Source organism: Dreissena polymorpha, chromosome 4 (assembly GCF_020536995.1).
Source record: "Dreissena polymorpha isolate Duluth1 chromosome 4, UMN_Dpol_1.0, whole genome shotgun sequence".
Taxonomy (NCBI): domain Eukaryota; kingdom Metazoa; phylum Mollusca; class Bivalvia; order Myida; family Dreissenidae; genus Dreissena; species Dreissena polymorpha.
Window position 1 is genome coordinate 113,417,003 of NC_068358.1, and position 10,215 is coordinate 113,427,217.

The following is a 10,215-nucleotide window of genomic DNA, read 5'->3' on the forward strand; positions in this document are numbered from 1 at the left end:
TTCATATAAACGGATGTGTATATATGCTTCAAGCATTCATATATGCTCATAAATATTAACTATGACTGAGCAAAATATGTTTCCATAGTAACTGTCGCTGAACGGTGTGTTAGCTCCACATTGAACTTGATATAACTTGACATTTGATAACGATGCATGAAGCTATTTACTGGCGCGGGCATTCATGGATTTAAAGTAACGAGTGGACTATTTAGCCATCACGAATCGTTCTTAAACAAATCAAACTTCAAAACAAATTAAACTAAAAAACGCATTGAATAAGTCATATTAATAGGTACGTTTGAAATACATTGTTAGTTCTTTTGAATAAGTCAATGAAAAACGTCTGAGATTCGCTTTTTTATCAGAGGCAAGTTTTCTTCGTTTTGGTGCAGTTGTCATTTAACTCACATGTATGTAGTGTAGTTTAATTCAATAATGACGCACACAAACGCGAATATTTTTTCAATTGAATTGTGTTGTTATCAAACTCGAAGCTTTGCAAGTGCCCTTATCAAGAAGTTAACGGGCCTCGCGACAACAAAACAGTGTATATCCTATGTACAGCTGTCTGTCGTCAACTGCCTCAAACAACATATGGATATATTAACAAACCTTAAAACACCAGACGGAAGTAGGTAATATAGATGTTGAAATGCGTAACTTAAACCGGAAGAGTTCAGCCAATTAAACATGATGTGTTAATAAAACATGACATTTAGGCCAGTGACGAAAAAAATCGTGTCTGTTTGACAATAATTCATTTACCACATTTTAAAAATGAATGTTTAAATATATATCAGAATATGGATTTAATGTTGCATATGTTATTGCGTAACGATAATAAACACTTAAATGAAAGAGACATGCAACAGTAACGAACTTATATCTTACTGAAAACGGATTTTAAATTGAAAGAAAAGGTCGTTACAAAACATTTCTTTGGGGACGAGGCACCTTCCCCTTAAATCCTCCCATGGTTTGCTGATCGTAAACAAGACAAAAATGTTCAGATGGACGTAGCAAACACAATGTGTAAGCGAAAAAAAAACAGCACAAGTACATTAATTTGTGTTGCATCATTTCCAAATAGCATTGTCGTTAAATTCATTACATGTTCGAACAGACAGATCAAACGGACAAGGCGTAAGTATTGTTATGCTATAAATCAAATAGCGAGGAGGCAAACAATGAACAACACATTTCAACCTCGCGAATGCTCAATATTTCCAATTTAATAACTTACGATACGATTCTTAATTGAATTAAATCAGCAAGGTAATGTTCATTAGCTATGCCAAAGAATACATCAACATGCTGTGTGCCCGCATATGAATCACACACAAACATTTCCTATATAATAACATTACATACGCATTATTGATATTCTATTAAGGTAAGTAATGCTCAGAGATCGGTCAGATGTATGAAGCCATACATTAAATCGCATCTCATAATAGTAAATAAAATGTGAAATGGTGCATTGATGTCTTTGTATGGAAACAACTAATGTTACATAATTTATTAAAGTTACGTAAAGTAAATGTTAATTCAATTTCAAGATAGTGTCACTGTACCAAAATATGAAAATGAGAGATTTAACTCTACATATTCACCATCCATATCATAATGAGAATGGTGCACGTAATCGATAGAGCAGACTAGATATAAGATATCCGTACACGCTATGTCTGCTTATTAAATATTTGTTGCGCAATCTCTGTAAGTTATTTGTGAATGCACTACATATATACATAACGTAATAACGTAATATATGTTACTTCAAGGAAATTAGTCTAAGGGTTATCCACGAGAATCTTAAATACTCATTTAGCTGCTACAGTGCATCATAAGACGTGCGTGATTAAGGTGAGACGGTCGTAGTCTCGAAGTTCGCGGCGGGCGGCCACTTTAAGGAAAATATTAAGCTTTAATATTATTTTAAGGAAAATAATGCCCGCTATATATTTCAAAAGGTTGAATCATGAAATTTTGTTAAAATAGATAGATAGATAGATAGATTTATTTCGGCATAGGAAGCATATACACAGTTCACAACATAACATAGAATAAAATAATAAGCAATTATTAAAAACTCTATCATGTACAATAAACTATGACATGCTCACCAAACCAAGGATAACACAAAAAAGTGCAAGCCCTTATTTCCATTGTGGTCCTTATTATTGGTGGCATGACAAAAAGAGGCAGACCTTAAACATAACTATGTTGACCTTAAACATAACTATGTTCATAGTAAAATAATTATTTAATGAAATAAAAAATATATATCACCGTTCAAAAGAGATCAAACTAATTATCACAGTAGTGCTCAGAAAATATGACAGGAGCTGGAAACTAAGATCAATTGATAATGTATGCAACACATAGATATTTAGACAGTTGTAATTTGATGATATGAGGTATCATGAATTATCTAAATTAAATATATTGCTAAAATGTATATTATGAAATATGAACTAATAATTATTAAAAATAAAAACCTAAGCCGAAGTTAATATCTGCTTATTAAAAGTGAAAAGATACACATATATAAAAAATTAAATATTATTCATTAAATGACTTTTAATGGCAACCTTAAAGCCTTCTAACCTGTTGACCTCTGTGAGTGACTCAGGTAAAGAGTTCCAGAGTTTAATGCTGTTAAAAGAAAAGGATTTGGAACCATGACATTTGACCTTTGATGCATTTGGGAAGTTTAAATTGGCCAAGTTAAATAGGCAGATTGCAAGAATGACTCATTAATTATAAAATAAATGGAAAAATAAACATTATCGGCTCTCTATTTTAAATAGTTGTAATCTTATCTTTTTCAAACATGTTGTCAATCTTTATGAGCATACTTCCCTACCTAAGTCTGTTTTATAGCCAGATCGCATGATAGACTACTTTAATATGGAACCAGTCTTAAAGCGAGTCGGACAAAAATGTCAAGGTCACTGTTGTTAGAAATAGAGAGACAGTTACTGACTAATTACTTGGGTTTGGATAGCAGTATGATACCTAAATGGTGAGTCTACATAAATAACATGTTCATGTTTCTTATAGTCTTCATAATTTGTTGTAACATCATCTCTACCGATGTCAAAGTATGCATATCTTATTGTTAAGATGTCAAGGTGAGCTAAATTGGAAGTAATTAAGATTAAGTAATTAATGCATTAATAGAAGTTAATAATTGAAGGAAATAATTAATAGCAATAACAACACTTACAATTATTCCCAGCAGTCCTCATTTATCACCCGAGATTGTAAGTATGTTATACACTTGATCACACACACAATATAAAGAATTGTAACTCAAACTACTGAAGCAGTATTGCAGTCTCATTATATACAATTTGTTAGTCCTTTCATGCAAGTGGCCAATGGCCAAAAAAGTAAAAAAAAACAGCAAAATACAAAACAACATAAGCACATATATAAATAAAGCTGGTGTCACCGCATTGGAACGGTCAATGCAAAGCATTGGGTGTTTTAACCGGTTTTAGAGCTCTCAACTTCATACTTGGCCCAGTAATATTAATGATACATATAAGTATAAATAAAATTTAACCTCTTAGAATTGTAACTGAAATTAAACAATAATAAAGGGAATTAAAACGCATTTAATTTAAATACCATTTAATTTCTCAATGGTAGAAAAAATTGATTTACATACACATATCGATTTATTGTTTTTGAAATTTCAATGGACACGTATTTTATTTTAAATTGATGTTAAAGTTAGAGTTGTGTTTATATATTTATAGTTTTTCGTTTCCAATGTAATTGGACATGTTATTAACGGTTGCCAATATGTTTTTCCCACAAATATAATCATATAGGGCAAATGAATGGAAATACAAAGCTAATTTAACAAAGAAATAAAATACACATGTTTCGTGAAAGTTATTGAACTTTAATAAATCCTATCGTATGAGTTGATTTGAATGCGCCACCTAATGCAGACAGTTTCCTCTTACAAATATGCTATCGCGCCTAATAAACTTGCATTACAAAGAAATATTTCAAATATCGTCAACCCATGTTTATAACATTAGGCTCTGTGCGTTGTTTGTTGTTCAATAACCCATACCTTCTGTTTTTTATGAGAAACTAGAGAAAACGTGTGGAACTGGAATAGTACAAACAGAGAGTTTAGCTGGTGAGAACAAGGGCATTGTTCTGCATTATGTTTTCAAGAAATCAAATACGAGTAGTGTACCCTTGAACATTTCGACTGTAGATACAACACACTTTGTTGAGATATTTACCTGGTATTTTAACGGTTCTGTATATGGCCAAACTGTTGCCGATGAGCGCATCAAATTTGACATTTACGACAACGTGAACAATGTGATTGAAGAATTCAGGCGCTTCAGAAGAACGGGAGTGAGTGGACGTTAGAGAAACCATTGCTACCATGTATGGACCCCATGTCACTGAAACATGGTATGATATTCTAATTAAATAGTATACGCTTCTGTAAGTTACACAATTCTCTGTAATTCAAAAACATTTGCAACTATATCCTATATCCTATTAATTTCTGTAACTATACCCTATAATTAACTTATAACATTTGTTGATTTTTTTTCCTTTTAAACAATGCTTGATATATAACAGAAATGCACTTCTCGATACATTATTCAATGTAAGTATACTTTGTAAACAAATTAGCAATGTAACAGACTATAAAACGGCATATATATGTCAATTTTCAAACCAGACTAAACATAATGATTGATATATAACAGAAATGCACTTCTCGATACATTATTCGATATAAGAAAAACCCTGTAAGCAAATAAGTAATTAAACAGTCTATAAAAAAGCATATAAATGTCAATCTGTAAAACAGACTATACATCCTATAGTGGGCGATAGCCAACAAGTCTATTGTTAGCATGTGGTCATTCACCTTGATACATTGGATTACTTTAACCATCACGAACCACTAGCGAGACTATAGTCCTTATCTGATTTAAATGACGTCAACATGTGTTTACAATATACAAATTTGCAAACAAGTAACTTTTATTATAAACCTTTTCTGAAATAATAAAAACCAATGAATATTTCTTGTAACTTTTATTGAATGATTTTGTTAATAAAGCTGATGTTTATTTGTCACTCCTTATATGTCATTGCTATTCGTATCGTACCCTTATTTGTTTGCAAAAAAGTGGTCATTGACTTAACTTTGTGTGCTTGTTATTGCATGTTTTTATTGTTAAGAACGCACAATGACTGTAATGTTAGCTGTGCGGCTGAATATTATAAAAAATGAAATATCTATGCTATTTTTATTTAAACAATTAATCTGCTAAAACTGCCTGTGTAAGCCATGTGTTTGTATGATTAAACATGTACTATGACTGTAATGTTGGCTGTGCGGCTGAATATTATTAAACAAGGAAATATCTATACTTTTGTATTTAAACAATTAATCTGCTAAAACTGGCAGTGTAAGCCATGTTTTATGATTAAGCATGCACAATGACTGTCATGTTGGCTGTGCGGCTGAATCTTATTAAAAAAATGAAATATCTATACTATTTTCATTTGAACAATTAATCTGCTAAAACTACCTGTGTAAGCCATGTTTTTATGATTAAGCACGCACTATGACTATAATTTTGGCTGTGCGACTGAATATTTACAAAAATGAAATATCTATACTATTTTTATATAAGCAATTAATCTGTTAAAACTGCCATAGTAAGCTTCTTTTTATATATGCTTGACAAAGTTGAAGCTGAATGGAATACTACTTGATTTATTGATGCTGCTTTATTTGTGCGGATCTTTTCTTCTCACTATAACAACTGTATTCTTGATGTATACTTAAAGATGCTTTTATTTAGGATATATATATTTAGCTGTATATGGGAATGTTTTTGTGTATGTGACGGTGTATGTCAGTATTCATATAGATGTTAATATATATATATATATATATATATATATATATATATATATATATATATATATATATATATATATATATATATATATGTATATATGTGACGTCGTCAGCAGAAATCAGTACAAACGCGGTCGACGTTATTTTAAGCTACGCGTGATTGTAGCGCGGCGTTATTAAAATGGAAATAAAGTTATAATTATATTATTAAAAACCTATTAAAACTTGAGATATATGCATATTTTCGAAGAATGAAATGCCCCCGAGCTCTGATCGACAATGTACACTTATAATTTTTTATTTGGTTGGAAGTAACCGTTGCTTTGTTGAGCGACCTCTACTAAAAATGGCGTGTATTAATTAGCCTACGCATTGACATTGTTCACCGTTTGTTTGCGAGTTCCTTTGGAATAAATTGTCAATCAATCCTGAAAATAATTTCTTCAATTGAAGGATCGTAGTTAAAATCAGGTAAGATATTTAAATAAACTTGACAATCATGAATTTTGGTAAACAATGGTCCTATTTAGAGAACTGTAGTGTTTTTACAGTTAGCTATTCGTGGGTTTTAATACAATTATCCCAACCGCTAGCAAAGATAATATACAAGACTACTCACATGGGCATCAACCGGAATCCTCGTCAGGATGGCACCAAACGTCCTCGTCGTCTTCGAGGGAACTCGTCGGCTTCACGCGTCGGCTCGTCGGGTACACTCGTCGGCTCGGCGGGTGGACACTCGTCGGCTACGGCTCGTCCACGTCACGAAATGGCACTATACATGTACTTCTGGGAATACACCTCCAGGCAAATACGTACTTAAACACACAGTCACCGGCTTACATACACATATTCTTCTGGGAATACACTTCCAGGGAAATGCGTGTCATTGACACAATCACAGGCAACTCACAGACTCACATACACAGTCACAGACTCACTTATATCTTCTGGGAATGGACTTCCAGGTAAATACGTGTTGAACACACATAAAATACAATAAAATACAATACACACAGGCTCACAGCTAGACACTGGCTAACATGCACAGGCTTAACCCCCTGGAACTACTAACGTACTCAGGGTTACACGCACAGGTTCACAGTTACAGGCTCACAGTTACAGACACACATATACAATACAATACCATATAAAATATACAGGCTCACAATTCCTCACACAATACTCACATTGGGACATAGGCACATAAACACATCTACTCAACTCAACGTCCCGTGCACTAGAGAGCGTACAAACTCGTGCTACCCAGCATGCACTATACCGATTTGTCGCTGGTTCCCAATCACGAGGTATGTGCGCATTTTGTAGACCGGGCACCGGCACAACAGAACATTGAAAATGAAACTGTTAACCCGGAAGTAAAAAACTTCGCTACGAAAACTTTGTTGTTGGTTACAAAATGTAATGGCGCACTTATTTAAATTGTAAATATGTCAAAAGAAAGTTCAGCAAGCACGATCCCATATGAAATCTCACAGGGCCAGGATGATATTGTTTATTGAAGATTTGAATGTGGTTGATTTGGTTGACAACTTGACATTAATATTTTCAAAACAGACCATCAAGCATTATACATGATAATATTACAAGTAATTTATTTTAACTATTAAAATGAAAATGTGCCCTCTTCAGATTCTGATGAAGACATTAACTATGAGTAAAACTGTTCAGAAACAGAATTATCAGGATTCAGCGCTAAATGAGACAGATGGAGTGTCTGTCCCTATTGAGATTCCTTGTTTGATTTAAACAATTAAAGATACAAGAAAAGCAAAACAAATTCCAAATTCTAACATGTGGCTGTTATTCATTTCATAACAAACCGTGCAGCGATGTCATTGACTTTCTTTTTTAGACAATACTGCCATGAACTCACTCGTGATGAATTGGATTTAGTAATAAAAGCCCACTTGATAACGCTCAGACTTTACGAAACTCATAAAGACACTTAATTATTATGATTTTTATTAATGATGATTATTATTATTGCATTATATTGTTATATTGCTATGACGTTAAGTGAAAGATATTTATCTTTTCAATCTTGACAATTGTTTTAAAAACTTAAATATATCTTAGGTTGGACCAAACTACTTCAAGACTGCGAAAAAATGTGAAGTCTTTGGTGTTTGCTGTAAAGGTACAGGTAGGTGTGATTATTAATTTCTAGATCAGTTATATGTCCCATATTGTTCTTAAATATGCAAAAATGTGTTGGTGTGACTGTCATTATTTAAGGTGAAATATGAAATACATATTTTTGTATCAAATAACAATTATAGTCAGTTTGCTCTTATTTTCATTTCTTGTTCTTTTGCAGAAAAACAGGTTTTTACTTGGTGAATCACCCGGGAAAGGCGCCTACACTGTTGTTAGCTATGTGCATTACTAGCTTCATTACTATGGCCTAGGGGAGGAAGAGGCAGTTTTCTATTTTGACAACTGCTGAACAAAATAAGAACAACTGTGTACTTTGGTATGCATTGTGGAGAGTTAGTGTTGGTAAGAACTTTTACTTATGCATACAATGTTATTGCATGAAAACTTGGTACCATTTTTGCATCTTAAAGGATAATATTTTGGAAAAAAAATAAAATCACTCCTTATTTATATATAACTATGTTAAAATAGATTTCATATTAATCAATGGAATATTTAATATAACAAATGTTTGGGAATGCTTTTTGTTTGGTTAACAAATAAGAAGGGCTTAGAATAGACATAATATTTGTGTTTAAGTTTAATTAGGTTTTTTACAGATTGTGAAAATGATATGTTAATATTCTTTCCATTTTCAATTAGGTCTGCACACTCGAATGAGATACTCGATGATGGTGACTGCGGCCACATCAAGTTCTAGCCTGATTGGCATTTTGGATTATGGAAGTCAAAGTGTAGGTATATTCATCAGTAGATAATGATTTACCATCTGATAATGTTAGTATACATATTGCAATGAGCACTGGCAAAATTATTACTTCCGGTATTTATAAGAAATGTTTTTAATGCATGGATTTTTTCTCATCTTTGTGAAGTGGCCTTTGGCCCCTCATTTTGTGAAAAATGAGTTGAGAACTGTTCTGAATTGTGAAAAACTAGTTTAGTTAAATAGTTATATTGTGAACATTTGAGTCACAAGCTTATCAAATGTTTGAAAAACTGTCATTCTCTAAGAAGGAAATTAAGCTCTGCAATATTTAACCAATGTTCATGCCTCACACTTTTCCAGACTTTGTGATGCAGAGACCATCGAAGCTGTTGCTGAGACTGTATCCACCTCCTCAAGGTTTGGACTTAATGTGCCGCACATGATTGGTGATTTGGAGAAGCCTGTGCACCTATACGATTGGAAAACTTTTCTTGCCCAGTTGTTCATACCCTTGAAGAACATTTGAAAGTACCAACATTTCCTCATTGATGCTGCAAAACAGGCTTGGTATTTTGTAAAACAAGTGAAACATCTACAGTTAAAACTCACTGTTTGTTAAACTTTAAAGAGTGCTGACCTCTTACCATCAATGTCTAGCCAGTCTTTCGCAGCCTGAATCAAAGGACTTTGACTCAGTATTGCCTTACAATGGTACCTTTTTTGAGGAAATATGGCAGTTTTTTTAATCAGACCTCAGTAGACAAGCTACCTGTCCCAAGCCGAAGTAAAAAAAACAACAAAAACTGTCTGTGTAACTCAGAAGCTGCAAAAAAATGTGCCCTGTCCTATCTTTGTTTGTTTAAAGGTTGAAAATTGTATGATCCTGTTTGTCAAATAGCCTTAGATTATTTGTTTTGATAACCAAGTTATATGTTATTGTTTACCATATAAACTGTTCATTGGTGAACTTTTCAGCAACAATTACTAGTGTGAAAATTTTAATATTAAATTGGCCTGTGGCATGGTATTTTCTAAATTGAAACTTATGATGTGATGCTATTAATGTAAAATTTCATGTCTTGAAACATGTGTTATAAAGTTTGTCAAAACATTTAGCCGAATAAATAAACCACTGTCCATGTGTGTTCATTTATTATGACAGGTGGTAATATATAAGTTTTGTTGAAGCTCATCATACCCATGATTGCGAAACCCATTTACATGTAAAATAAGAATGTTGGTTGCTATGGAAACATTATTTTGGCATGTACTTATCTGTTGATGGAATTAAATTGTATTTATATGATAATGGTATTATGTTTATTTTAACTGATTTATAGAAGGTATCTTTTAATGCCTTAAAATAATACATGTTCATCTTTAATTGTTCTGAATT

The 10,215-nt window shown here is 32.6% G+C and overlaps 1 long non-coding RNA gene across 1 annotated transcript; it reads left to right on the top strand.

Moving 5' to 3' along the window:
• The first annotated feature begins 8,308 nt into the window (after positions 1–8,308).
• Positions 8,309–9,367, top strand: LOC127879790 (uncharacterized). The gene is made up of 3 exons (XR_008049239.1): positions 8,309–8,452; positions 8,753–8,844; positions 9,180–9,367. It is a non-coding gene; the product is annotated as an uncharacterized LOC127879790 (long non-coding RNA).
• The last annotated feature ends 848 nt before the right edge of the window (positions 9,368–10,215 follow it).